The sequence below is a fragment of the Pocillopora damicornis genome, chromosome 5 (assembly GCF_964200805.1).
Source record: "Pocillopora damicornis chromosome 5, jaPocDami1.2, whole genome shotgun sequence".
NCBI classification, from domain to species: domain Eukaryota; kingdom Metazoa; phylum Cnidaria; class Anthozoa; order Scleractinia; family Pocilloporidae; genus Pocillopora; species Pocillopora damicornis.
In genome coordinates this window covers 19,349,164-19,372,720 of record NC_142674.1, presented here as the reverse complement: position 1 = coordinate 19,372,720, position 23,557 = coordinate 19,349,164, and the positions used below count along the sequence as shown (strand labels likewise).

The 23,557-nt window shown below is 40.4% G+C and overlaps 1 long non-coding RNA gene across 2 annotated transcripts in view; it reads right to left on the bottom strand.

Annotated features, from left to right (window-relative positions):
• Positions 1-2,393: 2,393 nt before the first annotated feature.
• Positions 2,394-23,557, bottom strand: part of LOC149045852 (uncharacterized) — a 29,919-nt gene continuing 8,755 nt past the window's right edge. For both annotated transcript variants that reach the window (XR_016186856.1, XR_016186857.1), the window contains exon 4: positions 2,394-2,768. This is a non-coding gene — a long non-coding RNA (uncharacterized LOC149045852). The remainder of the gene's footprint in view (positions 2,769-23,557) is intronic.

Sequence of the window (23,557 nt, the reverse complement as noted above, 5' to 3'; positions counted from 1 at the left end):
TATCAGATAAGTTTGAGTATTCTCATTACCAGTTTGTGGGACAATTTATGGATATTATAGGGAGAAGTTACATGTTCATCACTTCTGGGAGTTTAAAGGTTAAAATATCAGCCTAATTCACAAAGTTTGTGTTCATCGAGCGATTCCATGTCAAGAATAACTGTGTTCTTGCGGAAGTTAATTGTCAGGGTAATAAAGGGATAAGAAACCTTAAGTTCTCAAGGAGAAGTAGAGGATTTTTCCTTTGAAGAAATCTCTTTCTAAATTGATGTCTCCGAGAGAGTAATCACAAACAAGCTATTTCTGTTGCAGGGCACAAATATTACGCCTCCTCGCTCAGAGAGATGTGAAATTTGTCAAAAATCAATGTATAAATATCAGAAGTTAAGGTGTGTAAGTGCCATGCCGCAGTTGTTTTTAGAAATTATCATGATATGTCTTGTTTTCTTAGTTCGTTCCACGTGTTATGTTTTGCTCATTTTTAAGGTCTCAGTTACTCCTTGCGCTTTGAAATCTTATCTAAAAAGACTGTACTTGATCATTTAATTCTCAAGCTCTGATTGTCAATACTCCCCTCTAGTTGTTACACATATCCTTGGATGTTAGTAACGAGAACTTGTTGTTAGATCAAAGTAACAACAACTACCTGACTAGTTTGAGTATTCTCATTACATGTTTACTAATCAGTGGGTGCATATTTTTGGGAGAAGTTATCAGTTGATCACTTGAAGGAGTTAAAGGGTTAACTGCATAGTGCCACCATATATTCTAAAAGCATTATGCTTATCAATTTAGTCTCCTTGCGATTAAGTAATCTTTGTAACTGTTGAAATAAAGAAGCACTTGGAGGTGTGTCTCCATCCTTGAAAAAATTTGTTCTTGAATTGTACTCACGATAATGCGAATCGAGTCATCTCCGGAAGGGAAATAGAGTGAGACTCGCCAAATATTGCGTTTTCGCTTGAAAATGCATACTTTTTAAATCCTTTTTGCCTTTCATCCACACTAAAATATCAATGAAGTACAAACTGACTAGAAATCTCGAGGAGGTCGTGGGGATTTGAAAGCTGTATACATGTTGTTAACATGAGATATTGCACTTAATAATTGCCCCTAGTATATTCAACGGAATATGAAGCATAAAAGTTTAACATTAAGCAGAACAACAAGTTCCTTTTAGAGCTGCACGACCATCAAGCTTATCCAAATGGAATATCAAATGGAATATCAGGCTACATGCATTTTTCCTACATTCTACCACTTGAATTTGAATGATTAACCTCTATCTGGTGAATGTAGCTTGCGTGGTGAGGTTCTAAAGAAGGGAATAGCAGTGAATGAAAAAAATACAAAACAGAAAACACTCAATTTTCTACAGTGCCTCTGTAGTTTATATGTGGCTGACAGAACCTTTCACCGTTCTTATGAAAACCATACAATCACACCCCCTCTCCCTCCCCCCCCAAAAAAAAATCCTCTGAGCCCCCCTCTCGTGGCGATAAAATTATAACTGGTCACCTATTGTCATGGTCTGCCATATATTTTCTGTAATTTAATTGTTCGTGTCTAGCCCTCTCATAAAAACTTAATTTCATTCAAAATTGTTAACTACCACACAGTCTGTGGATAAAATGTTAACCCGTTAACTCTCAAGATCTAACTTTTAATTCTCCACTCGAGCTGCTAAACATTTCTTTGTAACTTAGTTATGAGGATTTGATGCTAGATCAAGATAACAACTTCTATCAGATAAGTTTGAGTATTCTCATTACCAGTTTGTCGGACAATTTATGGATATTGTAGGGAGAAGTTACATGTTCATCACTTCTGGGAGTTTAAAGGTTAAAATATCAGCCTAATTCACAAAGTTTGTGTTCATCGAGCGATTCCATGTCAAGACTAACTGTGTTCTTGCGGAAGTTAATTGTCAGGGTGATAAAGGGATAAGAAACATTAAGTTCTCAAGAAGAAGTAGAGAATTTTTCCTTTAAAAAAATCTCTTTCTCAGTTGATGTCTCCGAGAGAGTAATCACAAACAAGCAATTTGTGTTGCAGGGCACAAATATTACGCCTCCTCGCTCGGAGAGATGTGAAATTTGTCAAAAATCAATGTATAAATATCAGAAGTTAAGGTGTTTAAGTGCCATGCCACAGTTTTTTTTTAGAAATTATGACATTTATTGATTTCTTAGTTCGTTCCACGTGTTATATTTTGTTCATTTTTAAGGTCTCAGTTACTCCTTGCACTTTGAAATCTTATCTAAAAAGACTGTACTTGATCATTTAATTCTCAAGATCTGATTCTCAATACTCCCTACTAGCTGTTACACATTTCCTTGGATATTAGTTACAAGAATTTGTTATTAGATCAAAGTAACAACAACTACCTGACTAGTTTGAGTATTCTCATTACATGTTTATTAATCAGTGGGTGGATATTTTTGGGAGAAGTTATCAGTTGATCACTTGAAGGAGTTTTTAAAGCCGTGTTCGTGTTATTAACAAGAGATATTGCACTTCGTAATAGCCCTTAGTATATAAGAGAGAGTAAAAGTGATAAATCTCCCATGAGAGACAGATTTTCGACTGAGTAACTACAATATATAGAGAAAAGTGATTTTATTTCACTGACTCAGTGAATGAAACGCCAATGATACCCATTCATACCCAGCTGAATCCATCACCAGCCACATGCGAATTGAACTATTCTTGGTTACAGTGCTGCTGCAAGAAATCAGGACCAATCAGCTTCTTCCATGCATCACGACCTAGTGAGGTAGCATGGTATTGATATAATCACCGACTGAAGAAACTCCAATTATAACAGTATAATAACTTCCAATTATAACAGTATAATAGCAAGCTCTTCATCTTCTTTTGCGGGAGCGTTGGATTTATATTCCATAAACGTCTTTCTCGATTAGTTGACGTCTTAATGTGGATACATGGTAATTACCCAGCTGGGAAAACGACGGCCACAGGAGAGGCATTCCGAAGAAGCACATACGACTTTAACAAAACGGGTTGCATAATGTATGATGCGACCCATTCTTCGGCGCTGATTTGGATCTGGAAAGGTACCCACAAAAAAATTAAACGGGCAATGGTAAACGAGTCTAATCGATCCGTGACTTGAATCAATTCGTTCTTGTAGATTGCCTTCATGAAGCTCGGCTATGAATCCATTGAAAATTTCCCGTAAGGGAAAGTATGGAGGAAATAAGGAAACATCATCAACATCTGAACGATAAGAATGCCTGACGTAAATGTGCTCCCATTCTGCTCCAATATGATTGAGACTTTCTATACACGCATGACAAGTCCAAGCCATGGCGGAAAACTAAAATTTGCGTTTTCAACTCAGTTGTTAATAGAGTGTTTAGCAAGAGGACGGGAAAGTCGTTTCCAAAGGGCGCACGGAGAAGAAATGTCGAGAAAAAACTGGGTCGAGAACGCCGTCGCGTTGTGTTAAAAAGTGACGTAGCAGTCGTTTTAACGAACCGTCCACGTTATAGGAGGTCTCAATGGGGTGATGGCTTTTACGGCTATCGGTTAAAATCTTGGCCAATTTCCGGCTAACGGTTAACACCTTTCCATTGTTTCCACCAGACATATTTTTTACGGTTAACTTTTTTTACGACTAACGGTTAAAATTTGTCGATTTTTACGTCTGTATCAAAGAAAGGCCCTTACGTTGCTTAAAGCCACGCTCAATTACAAAAGGTAACTGAGCCCTAAAATCTTAGATCGCTTGCTGACGATCGTGTTTCCTTTCGGGAATCCAGAATAATTGTAGCGGTAATATTTTCACAAATTCACCGAATAAAAAAAAGAAAGGAACCTGATTATCCTGGAAATGAGTTCTGAAATCATTCTAAACAACATTATCTCGTTTATAAGTGCACAATTAACGCAAATCCTAGGCGTTTTGATCACGACAGGAAAACCAGCGAAATGACATCCTGAACTTGATGGGGAGAACGGCAACACTAACACCTGAAGTCGAAATTGAGTCGTGTCCAGATTATCCGCGCGCTTTCCCGTTCTGAAATGGCGTTCCCTTCCTCTTGCTAAACCACTCTACTGTTATGCAAAGGCGAGTCAATGCAGAGGGAAGACACACAAGCAGCCAAATTGACTATGAATTCCCGAAAACAGCGCCTTGCTCGATTTCATCCGTAAACTTCAGAATACATGATGTAACTATATAGCGAGTTATGCAACGATAACGTGACATTGACACAAAATTACCTAAGACACAAACAGAGTGACAGAAGGCAGAAGGAGGCAGAAGGGCATTTCGTTGCGCATTCGCCGATAAAATTTGTTCGGCGAGTTTAGCGCCATTTTGATATTTTGAATGCGCTTCCGCGGGTTTTCAACTGGGCAATCCACACCTTTTGTAACATTTTTTTGAGAGGGATGAAAGATTATGACGAGTTTACCACCATTTCTAATTCTGTTGATACTCGTGGAGTTTGTTGGCTCTTCGGATGAGGGTATTTTAATATTGCGAGCAAAACGCGAAAAAAGGCCGAAAACTTGAAGTTTCAGATTTGATTTACTGACGATCAAGATGTGCACATGAGACTTCAAACCTTGAAGGTTAGTCTTAAGATGTTGATGTCTTACCTCTATGAATCACGAAGTTGTATGTGGAGATGATCGTGAGATATTTGTTACGAAGATAGAAAGTAGTTTAGAATTTTTTCCTATTTCACTTCAACTTGAAATAAAATTGCGTGACGTTCGAGGTGGCCCTCAAGCTTCAAATCACTTCAAATAACATCGTTTTTTCTTTCGCTTTGTAGTCACATAGGATACAAGGCTTTAAAAAATGTTCCAGCCTCGGGATTTAGTTGCTCTTACTTCAACCTTCGGCGAATTCGTTATGGGAGGTTGAGGTGGATTTTCCAAGTCATGACTCAGAACTGTCTTTGATCTTTTTGCCGTCCAAGTTTGTTGTACATGGTATGTACGCATGTGTCTTAACAACGGTTATATTCTTGCCTCAATCATCTCCGGATTTATCTTATTTTGTTGCTGTGTTTTGGTGAGAATTTCCAGAATTGCCTTTTTTGGTCTTGAAGTGCTCGCTAGAGGATAAACTTCTGCAGAACCTATTTACAACATGGCCCCCAAAATCCTTCGCCACTGACGGTTCATTGTCTATATATTTAGCTTTCGTTCTAACCAGTTCATTTACCTAAAAAAAATGCATGGGCTTTATCTCGTGAGTTTAAACTGGTGCCATTTTCTTAACGTTCATGTGTTATTCGAAACGAATGGCGTCAGCTTCATTCTGTAATGTTTATTTCAGCAGAATACTTCTGCCATGCGAAATGAATTTTGAGTCGAAGTGTACTATGAAACTCGCAGATTAAAATTATCAAACTTTCTCTGGTTCGTAAAATATGAGACGAGTGATACAACAAATAGATCATTATTATGGGGCTGGAACTCCTTGTTTCTTTAGAAATTTAACTACAGTATTTCTGTTTTATTTAAAAACGAATTCCGTGTTAAAATGTATTCAAGCCACTTTGACTTGCATTTCACTTTGCCAGAAATGGCTTGATCCTTCAATTTTTATTTCTTAATTGAGACTGATGATAGGAATTAACTTTTATGTTCTCTGCTGCTTAGGGAGATGTAAAGTGACCCCAATACATCTAGTTGGTACTATTGACAGAGTGGATAGGTATGACATTTACTGTGGCAAGCTGGTATTCAAGAGATTGTTATTAGAACAAAAAGCTTACTACTCAGTGGTATAAATTATAACTATTTTGTTCTCTCCATGCAACTTGCCTTGACTAGCTTATGCTATGTGCAACTTGTGTCTATACTTTTTTTGCAACAGTAAAATTACCAATAAAGTTTTTGAAAGTTTTGTCCAAATTTCATTGGAAAAGAATATAAAGAGTGATCAGGTGAAATATTGTCTTGCTCCTTAAGAGTGTTTGAGCTTCCAGTGACAGCTATAAAATTTCTCAAGTGACTGATATATGATCTGTTTGCCATATTATGGACACAGCCAAACCCCTAGCTAGAAAAACGATAAATTTCCTCAAATAGGCATCCAAGCCGATACCCATAACTGTTAAATATGCAATGTCAAAGTTCCCTTTTGACTTGTCTCACTTCTCTAAAATCTGATAGATGTAAATCATCCATTTTCATAAAGAGATCAACAAACCTCTCCACTTTAGTTTAATATGACCTCATTTAGTTTTGTTTCCATGAAAAAAAAGGCTTTTGGAAATATATTGTTTTTCATCCTCACTGTTAAATATCCACCCTACTGGTTCTTTGTGGTTTGGCATGTAATAAGAGTCTTTTCAGACCATCGACTTGTCACATAACTCTTGTAATTTAATAGGTCGGAGAATAAGGTGGCAAATGGTGTATATGATTTTGTTGTGCAGTTGAAATGATAGATGAATATGAATTTTATTGGGAAATAATTGATTTATTTAACCATTCGCATTACAACTGGAAGCCAAAACTAGTACTTGTTTTAATTCACAATTTCCGCGCGAAATTGATATTTCGAAATTAATTCACAATTAGCGCGCGACATGCATCGCGTAAATGTTACCCGCCCCTTTAAAAATTCAAACTTCTACATGTCCTTTAAAAATTTAAAACCTCTACATTATGATTTGCTGAGAAAATCCAGTTTGCATGCAACACAATGCAGAAGAAATTAAGGTAATACAGAGCAAAAATAGTTGATTTCAGTGAATGCACAAACTCGGAAAATTCGTCCACTAAACACCAAAGTAATTATTGGATTAGCTTCACATTTCTAAACAAAGTTCTCATACTACAGACAGTTAATCTGAAAATGAATCTAAAAGTTAAATGCACTTGAATACACTTTTACATACCTGAATTGGATATCGAAACTTCATCATTTAATGCAGTCTTCGCTCAGATCATCATGAAACGTTAACGACAGACGAAAAGGAAGCCGGCGTTGCTAACGTTATTGCCTCTGAAACCCTAAAATAGGAAGAAAAACAAGTGAAAAGTTTTGCAAAGTATGTAAACTGACCAACTTTAAGTTAAAACAATGCAGAATTACATGCAACTGATTCGACATAAACTCACATGACAGGGGAATAGAGTTTGATAAGAAACATAAAATAGAGATTTAAAGCTTTAGTCCTGCTTAGACAAAGGTTTACGAGTCTTGCCGTATAAGGGTTTTAGTAATTTACGAAGGAAATTAGCCTAGCTAATTTTCATTTTATTTGCAGAGTTAAGATCATGCAAATCTGTCTCCCAAGCCGTCCTTTAATTAACACACAGAGAAGCCTTGACTGCGCTCTGTTCTGCTGTAAAGTACGCAGGAAGTGGTTAGAGCACGGAAGAAGTGTAGGGAGAAACACATGACGTACTAGAGTCTTTCTCCCCACCTCTTTAGTGCTCCAGCCGCTTCCTAAGTGCTTTAAAACAAAACAGAGCACAGCCACGGCTTCTCTATTTGTTCTATAATAAAGAATCAGTTCAATTCCCCACGCATTACTTTCAGTTTTGAAAACAAGTTTGATTTTCAAAGCGAACAACAATGTCACAAGCATGCTCTATACTCTCATAAAGCACGCTAAAATAAGCTAATCAGAATCCTTGTTAGCATTGTTCGAGTAATCTTATTGGTTGAGCAAGACTAGAGCTGTCAAAAACGTAAAACCATCAAAGTTCACAATTAGCAATAGTTTACAAACTGAAATAGTTCGGCGCGGCGAGTCAAATTTAACAATTTTGCCTGAAGTTTTTTTAGTCTCTAATACAGAATCTGAGAGTAAAATGTTCCTTAAAATCCGAACGAATTGAAGCTCATAAAAACACGCGAGTTTTTTCACATGGCAATTAGAAAAAACAAATGCTCAAGGCGAGTGTTTTATGAATAAAGGACAGCGGAATTCACAGGAACGTAAAGATTGCTCGGGGTGACCGCGCCGTAAACTCGGCTTCAGTGACTGATGTGGCCTTCCACTTAACGCATCGGAAAGGATAATGAAGTTTAAGTAACCTTTCTGATAGGTTAGGATTGTTACTAACAGCAGAGGTAGCACCTCCGGATCTTAAACTATGGAGGCCATACATTTTATGATCTAAACCGAGTTCTTTAAGACAATCCTTAATGATTTTCCTACACCTAGTGTATGATAACTTCCCTCCATACAACTTGTACTCACTAGTAGATTTAAACAGCCTTACTGGTCTGAAGAGCGCAGTGGAGCTAGAGAGATTAGTATCTCCCATTAAAATATACCTTTCTAAAAGTGCCACGGGACAATAATTGTTACCTAGCCTCTTGACATAAACATAATTACTTTCCCGGTATATGTCATTCTTCGCCCTAAGAGCAAACGCCCTCATGTATTCAGGACAAAACTTTAAATGTGCGGTAGAAATGTTGCTCAGCTCATCATAACGAAAAGACCTTGCAAAAACCTAACGAATACAAGCTAAATGTGAATTCTTTAAATTAGCTGATGGACCAGCTTACTTATTAATTATATTTCTAATAATATCGGCAGGTATGGGTGCCCTTTTAACAGCAACTGGCTTGCAACACTTAGCCGCTTCCAGCAAATTATGACAAACTGAACTATTGAGTGGATTGTTGTCGTTACATGGAAAGAAAGAATGAAACCACTTAAGAGCGGCATGAGACAACACTAATGTGGCATAAGAGTTTGAGCTTTGTAAACTTTATAGAGATAGGAAACTGCGAGAGAGACAGAGAAAGACGGCACCGGCCTAGCATTGGACAAATTACATCATTAAAGAAACCTAAGAATCTCTTTCTTGTCTCTTTTCGATGTAGACTCCGCTTTAGATTTCAGCAGCATCAAGAGAAGATCTATCAAGTCTAGCCTCATCCTGGCCTGAAGATGATTCCAGTGGCCTTCCACATCAAACATCTGCAACGAGAAAAACGCTATGGTAATAGACGAAATGCACGTTAAACCTCCTGTTCTCGTTTCAAATCGACCGTCATAAAGGCTGTCGGCCAGCGGCAGTGCCTACAAAAACCGTTCCATCTTCAACTCAGGCCAGCGCCCCTTTCACTGTACACACTCAATGACAAGCGCCTCATGTCTCTGTTCCCTGTTCAACAAGTTGACAGTCAACCAAGCAATACTGATGAAATTGCCTAAAAGCATGAGAGAGAGAGAGAAGAGAGCTTCATACGAGCAGCTAAAACTAGTCCAGTAAATCTGTCACAACCCAAAAACGAGTTGGTGTTCCGTCCATACTCTAATGCATCCTTAGCGCTGAGCCAAGTATAATCCTCTATGGAACTGGCAGATTTCCTGGAGATAATTGGCCAAAAATATGATAATGGCCAGAAGGGCACAACTACAGTGGCGGTGGCCTTAGAAGCAAATAGATAGTGAATCGCTCGAGAAATTAAGCTTACAGGGGGAACACCAAGGCAATATTCGCCATCTAGATTTGAAAAAAAGAATCCACCCCACAGCGGCCTGGATTCCAGAATGTAGAGAAAAATTTGCTAATTTTCTTATTATAAGGACAAGCAAAGCAATCTACGGTGTGAACCCCCAGCTGATGTCTAGAGACGCAAAGCAAGCGGCTGACATTTGCCAATCGTCTACATCAATAATACGACTAATATAATTCGCTTTGTCAATTTCAGAACGAGGAATCCACCGGACTTCCAACGCAATGTTATAATCGACACAAAACTGAAAAATCTCCATGGTGATTAAGTACAAATCGCTCCACATGCTTCCCACTTGTATAATTTTACAATCATTCTGACTATCAGTAAACCACTTCACGGAAGAGCGTTTAAGGAGAGTCAAAAACGATTGCAAGGCGAACAAAATAGCTGACGGCTCCCTCCACGTGGAACTTTTACCACAATTATCTACATTCCATAACTTATGACATACTTGTTCACCGTTAAGATCCAAGTGGGCACCGCACCCTGTGGGAATAAACTGCGTGAATTAGATGTTTTAGACAGACAATCAGTCCACTGCTGACTTCAAGTTTAATCGTGTCAAATTCTCTTTCCAGAAATTAAGTTTCCTAAAACAGTATTAATCCGGATGAAACCTAGAGTCCCAGTCCGAAGAGGAAGCAACCGATACAAAACAGTACCTGGTCATAATTCGGAAAATTTCGCTAAAAGCTGCCCCAGCGGAAACAATTTTACCCACGAAGGAAGATAAAGCGAAGTCCTTATCCAGCGTGGGTAAAGAAGAAGGTGGGGAGTCATTTCCATGCCTAGAAATGTCTAAACTCTCTTGACTATCTGTGGAACCGCCGTGCGCTGCCATGGTAATGTACAAAACAGTACCTGGTCATAATTCGGAAAATGTCGCTAAAAGCTGCCCCAGCGGTAATAATTTTAGCCACGAAGGAAGATAATTCCCGCGCCGAGACGAGTGTCTTTAAGGAGGCTCCTACATACAGATTCTGCGATGTTTATTTCCGTTGTTCGAAATACAAATTGTACCGTTGACAGCATCCCATATAATACCCAACCGTTAAATAATTGGGTCGGACACCACTGCGATTTCTCGTCGTTGGTGACAAAGCTTGCCCTCTTTAAATCAGACCTAACATTAGCAGCCAGGACTGCGCATGAGTTTCGATCAATATCGATAAGCCAACCATCATCAAGAAATAAAGCAATATTGACCCCGTTATGTTTAGGATGTGTTTCTTTGCGCATAAGCCGAGAGCTGTGAGTGGGAGTTAAAAGGAGCTTTGTAGTAAAATCGTTAAATCAAGTGAATAAATCGTGAGTTAATAAGGAAGCATGGTAAAGCTTTTTCACGTTTTCGACACAGTGGCGACCCTGCAAGGACAGCGTTGGAAATCATGGACAAACAAATTGCCGAACTTGAGAGCAAATTGAAGACGTTGAATTTTCGTTTAAAGAAGACAGGAGATGTCTTAAAGAAATATGATCAACGGCCTTTGAGAGACACAAAGTTTCCGTTGAGGCCCTAGTGACTGTAGTAGTCAAGTTAAAGGAATCCATTGAGGAACAGAAGTTCGCTAACGGCGAAGACAATGAGGTGGTACAAGAATGGGCCGACGAGTTCGAAGAAATTGTTAATGAAGTGTAACGTATACGGCCGATGCCGTCTAGCGGTATACAATTGTATCGCACGCTTACAGGACGGCAAGATAAAACATGGCTTTCTTAGCCGCAAGGATCTCTTAATTTCATCTCCTCACCACAGTGCAAATATATGCATTTCATAATCTAAAATTATCATTCATCACTTGGATGGTTTAATTGGACCCAACACGTTGACCAGCTCCCAGTTGGCTTATTAGCTCAATTGGTAGAGCGCTGCACCGGTATCGCAGAGGTCATGGGTTCAAATTCCGTACGGGCCTGAATTTTTTTCAGGTCCTAGTTTCAACTACTCGTTTCAGTAGTGTTCTTAGCTGCGAGGATCTCTCAATTTAATCTCTTCACCGCGGTGCAGAAATATGAATTTCATTTATCTAAATCATCATGGCTTTTGTATGTTACATGGTGTCAGAAATGGACCACAAAATCTAAAAAATCCTCGCTTTAAAGCCATCCGAAACCGAATCTCATCCTAGATGATGTCTCAGATATCGTTTGATCACCCGCATAATGATTGGGACAGCTAGGATTTGTATCAGGAGTTCAGCCGCTTTCGCAATCACGTTGGCTTCGTGTTTGTCGGACCGCTAAGCAAACTCAAAGCAGAGGCAAAAGCCGGATGGCTCGGAACATGGATAGGGCCACAAGGCCGTGAAATATACAAGCCGCTCCAGTGGGGAGAAGGAGAATCAAAGTGCTCTGTGAGCAAACTCGTGAATTGACACATTATTGTTGGATTATGCTTAATGTTATCTGGTTTAGGGAATTTTGTGGTTGATTGTCATATCTAGAGTACGAGCAGTAGTTCAGTGTTCGCAGCAAAGAAACAAAGTAGCGTTTGGATGAGAAGGCCTTACAATTGAAATGATCACGCTATTACATTTGACAAGGGTGGATGATGTCATGTGTTTTAAACGTATATCATTTTTGTTTCTGGTTCAAAAGAATAGGTTGGAAGTAAATGTGGGTGAAAAGTGAAATTTACTGTCTATTATTGTAAATATTAGAAAACCAAGGCAATACTGTCTTAATGAAAACATTAACGATTCCCTCTTTATCAAATGAGACAAACGGGAACGAGTTTTGAGTGATACTAGACCCTGTGAGCAGGGTAACTGGGATACCTGGATGGTACTGGATCCTTGGAATCAAGTGTAGTGATACTATGGGTGTCGGACTAGTATACTGAAATAGTGAGCTCAAGTCTGGCTAAGGGCATACACCTATTTCAAAACACAGGCATGCTCTGCATGCCAGAGGTATTTTTTGTAGGGTGGGTGGATTACTTGAAACATTGTAAGTGGTCTACATTCTTACAAAAGGAAAGAAGATTATTAACGCGGGAAAGAATGAAAATGTCGAATTACCTAACACACAGGTATTTTGTGGTAAATTATGTGTGTTGCGCGAGTAAGTGTCACCAAAAATAAACTGTATTGGTGCCACGGATACCTGTTACTACAAAATGCAGACTGCAGACTGCAGACTGGATACAAAATATAGACTGCAGACTGCAGAGTGGGTACAAAATGCAGACGGAGAATCTGAAGAGTTTTTACGTCTGGTATATAATAATATGTCATCTTACAGCTTACCGAGCGTCACGCAATCGCTTTTCCGCGATCAGCCTTCACCATTATTTGCACTATTGTGGAAAATTCCTGGCCCATTTCGTGATGAAAATCGATCGTAATGTAATTTCAAGCCTTTAATATAGTCTTCTTACTTTGCGCGCTAGTTGGTTGGTATAATGTCTGTACAGATTTTACCAACGTAATAAAAGTAGATGACGTGAATAACAGTAATGGTAAAGCAAGCTTAAAACGGCAGAAATCGCCAGAAACTACAACGGATACACAGGGTATGAGTAATTTTTATTGATTTTATGAGAAAAATGTTTATATTTCGAAATATTTATCGTTGTAAATCGACCATATTTCGTTCCCTGTACACTGTTATCGTAGCTACGTTCCCTTGCATCAAGTGAATCCAACATGCCGTCTTTCTTCACTATCAGTTTGCATCCGTTAGAGTTTTGTTCTTTAGTCTCACGCTAAGAGTGTTGTTCAACAGATTGCATAGAGTATATGCAGTTTGGTTTCAGATTTTGCTTTTTACAACAAGTGTACGTTTTTCAACTAAGACATTGGCATACTTGGCATACAAGGCATTCAAGGCTTTCATGGCTTTCAAGCGTTGGCGACTCAATCCGTTCGAAAATTACCGCTCAATAACATCTTTTAGCGTGGATTGGCCGCGAACAATACGACTGGTGTATGCGTCTGTAAGTATTTTGAGCGTTTGCGCCGTGACACTCCGGGTGATCGTAATCTAAATACGTTGAAATATAAAACGACTGACAAAAGAGTTTTATACGTCAAATACGTATACTTTTTATACGTCCCGTGGTTCGTCATGTGACCCGGCCCTGTCTGTGCATGACAACGTCAATCATCATCAAGATAACACGCGTGATCAGCATGTGAACACTTCATTGGATCGCAGTTGGTTGTCATGGTGTTGAGAGCCCAATGACCACTGGGTACTATTGCGCAATTTTTCCATTTTGTGGCGGAGGGAAAAAAAAAAAAAAAAAAAGACGACAAAAAAACAAAGGCATTTTATGACTGGGCTACCACAGGTATCCCAGTAATAACTAACCCAAGACTGCCACCGTCATTTTGGATCTCCGCCTGGGTAGATTTTAGTCACGTGCTAGGCAACGTAAATCAAGAACAAGATAGAATTTCATTTCAGGCCTATTTATCAATTTTGTGGTGTATAACTTTCGCATTTTAGTTCGTAATATTTATTTTGAATCTTCAAATTGTCTTGAAACTTAAACGAAAATTGTTCTTTAAAATTCAATGAAAATCGGTAGCTAAAATTGTTTGTTTAGGTGTAAATTGATTTTCGTGATAACTTGTTATTTCGTCAGTCGCCGGCATCTTTTGTTGCTTCACACAGGAAAAACACACGATACGAAACGCAATGATCGATTTTGTCCTCAATCTCATGCCATAACAGAAAAAGCTTTTGAACTTCTGTAAACGCTGAGCGCTTGGCAGTAAGTGATATTTTCAATGAATCTTCGGATTGTTTTCAAGTTCAAGGATTGTAAATTACAATTTTATGAAAAACGAAGGTTGTTCTGTTATTTCGGTGTGAATCCTTGCATGCCTGCCAGTCGCTGGCGCTGCTTGTTGAAACTAAAACGAAAAAAAAAAACTCTTTTAAGATTATCATTGGCTTCCTTTTCACCCCACCACTATTCTTAGCAACAAATGTCGCCATTTCCTTTGTTTATTGCCCGCCAAAAACTATCAAATGCACTCAAAAGCCTCAAATCGAAAAAAAGTTTACAGGAGTCGACCAATCGAGCGAGCGAGCGAGTGCCATTCTCCACATCATATCTACAACTCGCTCTTGCGCATGTGCGCAATTCACGACTTAAAAAGGAGATCCAGTAAAAGTCCTTGAAAAACTTGAGGCCTACCTACCACCGCAAAAAACAAGCGCATCCCAAGGCAAAAGCTGAAATTACGTAAACAAAACACAGGCGAGTAATTCTACAATTTTGTGAAGATCTTCGTCTCATTCTTCAGGACCGTGAATATACCGACCCTGATGACATTCTGATTAATTCGATCACTGATGGAATACACGCAAAGAAACTTGAAGAGAAACTGCTTGATCGGGGAGAAGAATTAACTCTAGCCAAAGCCATCGAAATAGGCAACAATACGAAATGTCCCAGAAGCAAATACGAGCTGTTCGCGATGAGGAACCTCTCATCTTAGCACTGGATCCGAAAAAACCGAAACCCCAAGGCAAAATACGTCCACTCGGTCCGAGGAAACCTGACTCGAAAAATGGGAAGCACTGCCCCAGGTGTGGCAAAGACCCTCAGCACGACTGGAATCAAGGAAAATGTATGTACCGCCCTGGGATCCATACGCTCCTACTGTGAGAAGCCAAACCATTGGCTAGCAGTGTGCAATCGCCGCCTTCGTGTACACAAGGTTGACACCAGCTCAGATGACGATTCATTTACAGAGGTGCTACACATCCATATGACTCAGCCTGCCGATATCATACCAGATGACAAAAGAACCACAAGATTCAGAGGGGAAAACAAACTAATCAAGTTCAAAATTGACACGGGTGCCCACTGCAACACACTTATCCTTTCTGACAACCAGAAGATCCAACACGAGGGCGAACTCAAAAGATAAACAAAACTCCTTCGTACCTACTCCAATCATCTGATTAAGCTTGTAGCAGTGGCTGAATTGTCTTTGGAACACAACAATAACCTAGCCACCACCACATTTCAGATTGTTGACATCGAAGAAGAAAACCTAATATCAGGAAACACCGCTGAAGCACTACAATTAATCTCGAGACTAGCATCCGTTGACACACTCTCCGCTGCCGAGGGGGATCAAGTTCCCAAAGTAGTTCACGAGTTCCCATACCTCACTCAAACAACCGGTACACTGCCTGGAACCTACACAATCAAACTGGAACCTAACATCAAAGGCGTGGTCCATGCTACCCACCGCCTACTGGTAGCGCTAAAGGAACGGGCCATCAACAAACTCAGTGAAATGGAAGCCAGTGGCTACAAATTCAAGGTAACAGAGCCAACCGAGTGGGTTAGCTCAATAGTAGTTTCGATTCAAGGCGACAAAGTCCGAATCTGTATCGATCCCAGTGACTTAGAGAAGGTCATAAAGCATGAGCATCATCCTTTGAGAGCCACGGAGGAAGTCATCAGCACAATACCTCACGCCAAGGTATTCTCCAAGCTAGATGTGAAAAGTAGATTCCCCCAAATCAAGCTTGATGAAGCCTCCTCCATGCTCACCACGTTCAATACGTCACTCGGCCGGTAAAGGTGGTTAAGACTTCCAAGTGCGCTCCCGAAATTTTTCAAAGAATCATGGATGAGATGCTGGAAGGAATAGAGGGAGTCACAATTATTATGGATCACATTCTAATCGCAGGATCAAACACTGAACATCATGACGCGGTGCTTCGCACGGTCACCGAAAGTGTAACAAGCTACAACTTGAAGCTAAATCTTCAGAAGTGCTTAATTAGACGTCCCATACATAGAACACCTCCTGATATCTGTAGGAGTGAAGCCGAACCCGTCGAAGGTAGCAGCTGTCCATGCTATCCCCACCCCATAGAACAAAGACGATGTCAAACGATTTCTAGGATTGTCACCTACCTTGCAAATTTCATTTTCACCCTAGTGAGTCAGCTCAAGAAGAGGCTTTCCTTAAACTGAAAGTGCAATGCTGTCGTCAACTAGTACTGAAATACTTCGACGTCAACATATAAGCCTGTGGAAATACAGTGTGACGCATGCCAGCATGGCCTCGGTGCGGTACTCATTCAAGACGGCCAACCTATTGCCTATTCCTTGCGTTCTATAACCGATGACGAAGGACGTTATGCACAAATTGAAAACGAAATGCTGACCATCGTGCATACATGCGAGAAGTTTCAATCTTACATCTTCGGCAAGGAAGTGACCATGTACAATGATCACAAGTTCCTCGAACAGATTATGAAAAAACCACCACTAACAGCAACAGAGCGGCTACAGAGAATGATACTAAACTTGAGCGGTATGACCCGCAAGGGCAAAGAAATGTATTTACCCGACACTACCAAGAGCATATCCACCTGATACGCCCAATCCCGAGATCACTGGCCTGGAACGAGTATGGACTCTGGACTTTCTATCCGTCACCAAAGACAAGTACACTAAATTGTAAGAGCACACTTAGCGTGAGATAAACAAGCTACAAACAATATTCTTGAATGGCTGGCTAAACGTTCGACAAGAAGTACCCGCAGCACTACGGCTGTATTGGGATTCTAGAAGTGAACTGGAAGTATCCGATGGAATCATTTACAAAGGAATGCTAATCATAGTGCCCCCAGCCTACGGCGACAAATGCTGAACTTAGTCCATGAGTCACACCTGGTATAATTAAATGCAAATAATGCGCTCGTTGGCCAGCTATGAACTCTGACATCGAGGAAACTGTTAAAAACTGTACCAAGTAAAGGAAACAACCCTCTGAGCTGCTAATACCTACAGATGGTGGGGACAGACCTCTTCGATTTTAAGTCTAAAGCCTACTTGCTGACAGTCGACTACTACTCGAAGTTTATTGAAGTGGACAGGCTACAAGACCTGAGACGTAAAGCAATGATAGAAGAACTGAAAGCGCAATTCAGTAGACATGGCATACCTGAAGTTATCCGAAGTGACGGGGTCTGCGGTTCGCTTCTAAGTTTTTTTTCAAGATACGCGTTATTGATTCTAGGACATTACTTTATGGACTCTGGAACATGTAGAGTTTCCTAAAGTGTCATGCTTGAGACGTTTTTTTCTGAGCCTTGCCACTTTTTATAATTGTCTGTACTTACGAAGCTATTCTTCGATAAAAGGCCTACTACCAGCTGTTTGGAATTCATGTATCACTTTCCATGACTAAAGTCTAAGGCACTTGAAGCCAAATGATTCTACGTGAGGAAAACTGACTGTCACGTGGCACTCGTTCTATGAAAGGCCAGAATTCGAGGTCATAGTTCATTCTGAACGACCAAAACCGGTTGAATAACCATTACCATTTTGAATTTCCACTAAAAGTTAATCTGCCTGTGTTGGTTTTGGATCATAACTTGAATTTTTGTGGAGGGGATTATGAAACCTGTGAGCATGGTGCTGTTTTTTCCAATTCGCTAGGCGCAAAGTTTTTTGGTTTTTTCACTTGAAACGACTATCATTTCAAGGAAGACCAAATTTACGCAATTCTATTCAAGGTAAACTTACTTTATTGTTCACGGTAACTCCACTATGCTTTGCCACCCCAAACGATATCGAAGAACTGCATTTTAAAAGACTAAAACGATTCTCTGTCCTCAAATTTCGCTCTTGATCGGCACTCACGTGTAAGCTTGCACTTTGTCTGATTTTACGGTCACTCGCTGTCATTTTGATTAGGGATGAATCAATGTTTGCCACAGTGATCATTCGGCCCTAATGATTGTGACTACCACGTCAGATTTTCGCTATGGTACCACCGTTTCCATAAACACAACGACCAAAGTCAGAATGAAAGAAAAACTCTTCCTAAGCTGCAACCGCCATCTCTCCTCGCTCTAAGGGATATACGTTTTTCACTGAAAGTTACATTCATGACGTTTACGTTGCACACGATCAAGCCGCATGCGGAAAAACAATTTTAAACAGCCAATTTTGAACAGGCTTTATGCTTTAGAAACCAGCGAAAAGGTGAGGAGCCGCACAAGTTGTCGCTAAAATGTGAAAGTTACGACAACGGTGAACAACAGGAATTGGGTCAGCAGCAGCAATAGGGTTAGCAACAGGAATATCCTCAGAAACCTCATTTTTGGAGCATTGTAAAGATTCTCAAGTTTTGCGGAGGTGGCGACGGTTCCTTTGTAAAACTCTTCCTCTCTTAGTGGCTACCAGGTAGGAGCGAAGGGTATCAGCGACACACTGGATTACACCTGGCCTGCATGTATCGTTGGGTGGATCAAGAATATAGACATGATCCTCTGGGAAAATCGGATAGAGTGGCTGTTCGGCTGCTTTGTCGTATTGTTCCTTCTGCTTGTCCTGTCTACCTTGAAGTTTAGCATTTATGTCTCCATCCGCAGAGAACTGGGGTTTAGAGCTACCTGGCAGCTTTGTCTGATACACTCGGCCATTCAGAAGTTCTGCAGGCGAAGGTAGATCATGACTGAGTGCTACGGAGACAGAGCATTGCCAAATGTGGGTCTTGACCAGTTTCTTTACACTTTTGAAGAAGGTCCTTCACAGTTTGTACCTTCCTTTCAATAAAATCATTCGGCTCAGGGTACAACAGGCCTGAGATGACATGGGTGAACCCATAGCCGCGGCTGAATTCTTGAAAGGCACTAGACGTGTACTGGACACCATTGTCTGTAACAAGCTTACTGGAGATATCATGCTCATCAATAATTGACTTGAGGAGTGCAATGACTGTTGTTGACTGGGTGTTTGGGAGCTTCTTCATCACAGGAAATGTGCTGTCATAGTCAGTTACCAGGAGTTAGTCAGTATTGTTCCAGTAGAAGATATCAGAACTCAAAGTATGCCATGCCTTCAGAGGCACGTCCTGGGGCAGCAAGGGCGTCAGCGTACGGAGCGGGGGGCTGGGGGGCTGCAGCCCCCCCGTCGGAAAAAGATTAGTATTATTCGGGCAAAACTGATTTACCGTTCGGGCAAAGACACAGTAAAAAATATTTTATTATTTAATATCTTGATTTATTTGTTTTCATCCGGAAACTCGCCTAATCTTCTAACTGATTTCTGTACTACTTCACGGGATGGCTGTTATTACTCGGAGTTAGAACATTGAGTTCTGCCAAGGGACTGGGAGTGCTAATCAAGACCGTACTGGGACTGGAACTGCGTATGAGTTGACGGCCATGTTGATTTATGTCAGTTCTCGAGTGCATGTGCGTGTAAACTGGTGGATTGAAGTATGTCTTTGTCGAAGTCTCGTAAAAGATCATACCGATACCGTGTGAAATGTAAAGAATGCGAGAAAGAATTCGACTCCGACTATGTAGAAGCTCATTCCCGAATTGTTCACAGCGGCCGAAAAGTAAAATGTCTGCCAGTGGTAGAATCGTCACAGCTGAAATTAAGTGGTTTCTTCTTTAAAAGTAGTGCCGCAGTCGAATCTCCAGGTCAGACACAGGAGGCACCGCTTGTTGGATGTAGTCCAGAGGGTGAAAAACGTACTTTTTCATCAACATACGAATCTGTTGCAAATATCCAGCCAGATCCTGAATCAATCGACCAAGATTCACTTAAGCCTGATGCATCAATGAGAGACGTCCAGGAACCTAGTGAGCCCAGTACCCCGATAGATAAAGGCATTCAATCAGATCTTGGAGGGATTGCTGAATTAGAGCCATAGTCCTCCACATCACCTACGTTGACGACAATGGTACCGAAACAACCTGTTTTACTCGAGTATCCGGGCACCAAGTTCAGCAGTGAGTCTTTCACTAGACGATTCCAGCCTGACTGGTATAAAAAATATCCATGGCTTAGTTACGATGTCGAAAAAGACGTGTGTGTATGTCTTGCCTGCATAGAGTTTGGAAAGGATGCATCTTTTGCTTTCAAGAATTGGAAGAAGCCATCAAAGTTAACAAAACACAGCCAAAGTGAGAATCATGTAAGTTGCATGACTAAGTGGCTGCAGTTCAAAGCAATGGAAAGAAAGAATAGCAGTGTTCTGCGGCAACTAAGCAATGCACATAAACAGCAGATCAAATTTAACAGGAAATATTACAAGTGATAATCGAGTGCTTGATTTTCACTGCTATGCAAAATATTGCTATAGTTAGAGGCCATGAAGAAAGTCGAAACGATATCTGGGAAGTGTCAGATATAAACAGAGGAAAATTTCTCGAATTACTCCATTTACGATGCATAGACTTGCCATGGCTGCAGTTAAAACTCCAGGCGCAGCTCCATTTGCATGCTCAGTTGACATCACCCACCTTCCAAAATGAGTTACTTTCAATAGTGTCAGACCTTGTGCTTGAGAGAATCACGGCAGAAGTAAGGAAGAGTGGTTACTTTGGAATCACCATGAATGAAACTTCAGACATCAGTAGAACCGAAGAGGTATCCTTGTGCCTCACGTACGTTATCAATGGTGAGACAAAAGAAAATTTCGTTGGTTTCTTTGTCACTGCTTCTACGGAGGGAGAAGTTCTGTGCGAGCTCTCAAAGACAGCCATAAATAAGCTGGATTTAAGGTTGGAAAACATTATTGCCGAATGCTTTGATGGCGCTGCGAACATGTGTGGGATTCGCAAGGGCCTTCCTACGTGTATTAAGGAATGTTCACTTCTCGGAATATATGCAAATTGTTATGGTCATCTTTTAAATTTGGCTCTTCAGGACACCATGACTGAAATTGAAACTCTCCGTAATGCCCTCGGTACTATCCAGAGTCTTTACAATTTCTTACTCGGGAGTACCAAGCGCCATGCGTTATTCAAGGACATTGAAGTTCATGAAGAGGATGTTGCGCTTACATTAAAATCTTTGAGTGCCACTAGATGGTCCTGTTGCTGGGCGGCGGTGAGGGCCATGCTAGAGCAAGTGCCGAAGATAATGGAAGCCCTGGTCACTTTATCAAAGGATCGCGATCCCAAGACTTATAACGAAAGTAATTCGCTTCTCCACTCAATTTGTGACTTTGAGTTTGTTTATGGCTTGATGGTTTTGAAGCTGATCTTATCCAACGTTGATAATTTGAGCAGATATCTACAGGGAGAACAGATGGAAGTCATCACTGCCAAGAAGACTGCTGATGCTGTCGTTAAGACACTGAGCAATTGTCGCAATGAAGAGAGCTTCACTCAGATGTGGTCACATGCTGATGTTATGGCGCAAAAAAATCAGAATAGGAATCGAGGGTACGAAATTTACCTTCAGAGAGCCAAGGTGCCTCGAACCAGACCGTCACGCCGACTTCAGGGCCTTACTGGCAAGACACATGCTGCAGCGAACGACAGCTCACAACAGACGGCAAAAGACCACTTTCGTATCACAGTTTATTACACAACTATTGACAAAGTCGTCAGTGAACTTCAATCAAGGTTTGAGGGCAATGACCAGGAGGTTTTGTGCGCATTGGGCGAAATCGTATTCAGCCATTCTCCAAGCATCAACAACATCCAAACTGTATCAAAGTTTTATGGCGTGGATAGTGAAATGCTATCGAGTGAGAAGTCAATCTTTGAAAACTACGACTGCGGGGACCCATGCCAGAGAAAAAACGCAGCCGTGGTGGTAAAGACCATGCATCAAAATGGTCTCCATGACATTTTACCCGTTCTATATAAAGTTGCCTCCATCCTGGCCACAATTCTTGCAACCTCGTGCTCTGCTGAAAGGTCTTTCAGCGCCCTTCGCCGCATCAAGACATTTTTAAGATCCACAATGGGACAAGACAGACTTAGCAGTATCGTCGTTATTAACATTGAAAGAAGGTATGCGAAAAAGACAATGCAGAATGACATGCAAAGGATTATTGACATATTTGGGTCTCGAAGTAATCGTTCTTCATACTTCTTTTAGAGCTCTAATGGATAAGCTTTATCTCTCACCTCTTGGTTTTGTATTTTAGAAATGTTGATCTCGATTTAACGAAAATATTTGCACTATTTTGAACGCCCGAGCTCTCAAGGTATGGCGAAGAAAAATTGACGTCATCTAAGAATCATCTTGTGCATCTGTGACCAACAAGTTTCATTCGGGAAAATTATATTCAGCCCCCCCCCAACAAAATTTTTCCCGTACGTCGATGAATGTTATCGCTTTTGAGAAAAGCTGCGAAATATTTTTTTGGTTAAACTGACGCCTCCAGTGATCAGTTCTTTTCAGACAGAAAATTAAAGTTAGCGTTTCAGTTCAGGATAAGACCCCGTGTGATCAAGATCGTTTTTGAATAGAAGACAAATTAGGCCGTAATCCTCGATAAAGTGCGTAATCAAGACCCGCGAGCGTTGGTAAGCAATAAGTTGTTTTGTGATTATGTCACCTAGCTCGTAGTTGTTACTCAAAGCCAAACTTATCGTTCGTTTTTTACCTTTCTTTTGGTTCTTTTAATTTCCACGCGCTCGTTTCCAAAATATGAATGATCACAATACTCAGGTAATTTCTTCACGTTATGATTTCAGTTGATTGCTTCGATATAATAACGCCCCAAGGGATGAGAAAAGGAATAAAGAAAGAAAAGATCCTATATTGGTTTGATGTTTATCGCATGCGCGTGTATCTACCCGGGAATCGAGTTTCCAACTCTAGCTTGAAAAGAAACATTTACACCAGGTATTCCGCATACATTTCTTTCGTGGTTTGGTTGAATACTAATATTTAAGCAAAGATCTCTTATTCCTTTTCAACGAAATAGGAATAGAGAGACCTCAAATCAAAAACCCAGAAATACGCTCTGTAAGGGCATGATCAGGAAGCGTTGACTATCCTGCCGAGTTATTTTTCTTTGAAGTGAGCGATGCAACAATTTCAAGCCTGTAGCCCTCTTCTTCAAAAGAGCAACATGGAGGGTAAGAGGATATTATGTTAAATAAGCTGTAGATTGGACGTAAAATGCGAATGCGAATTTCCGTGTGTATGTGTACATTTTCGGGCTAATTAACGGCACTGTCGAATCGGCGAATTTTATCCAACTTTAAAATTTATTGAATCGCGCTAAATCGTTTCCCCAAAAAATCCTTTGGAGATTGAGAAGAACTACACTTCATCTAGATCTTGAAAAAGTCAGATTTTCAATCAATTATGTTGTGTAGCAC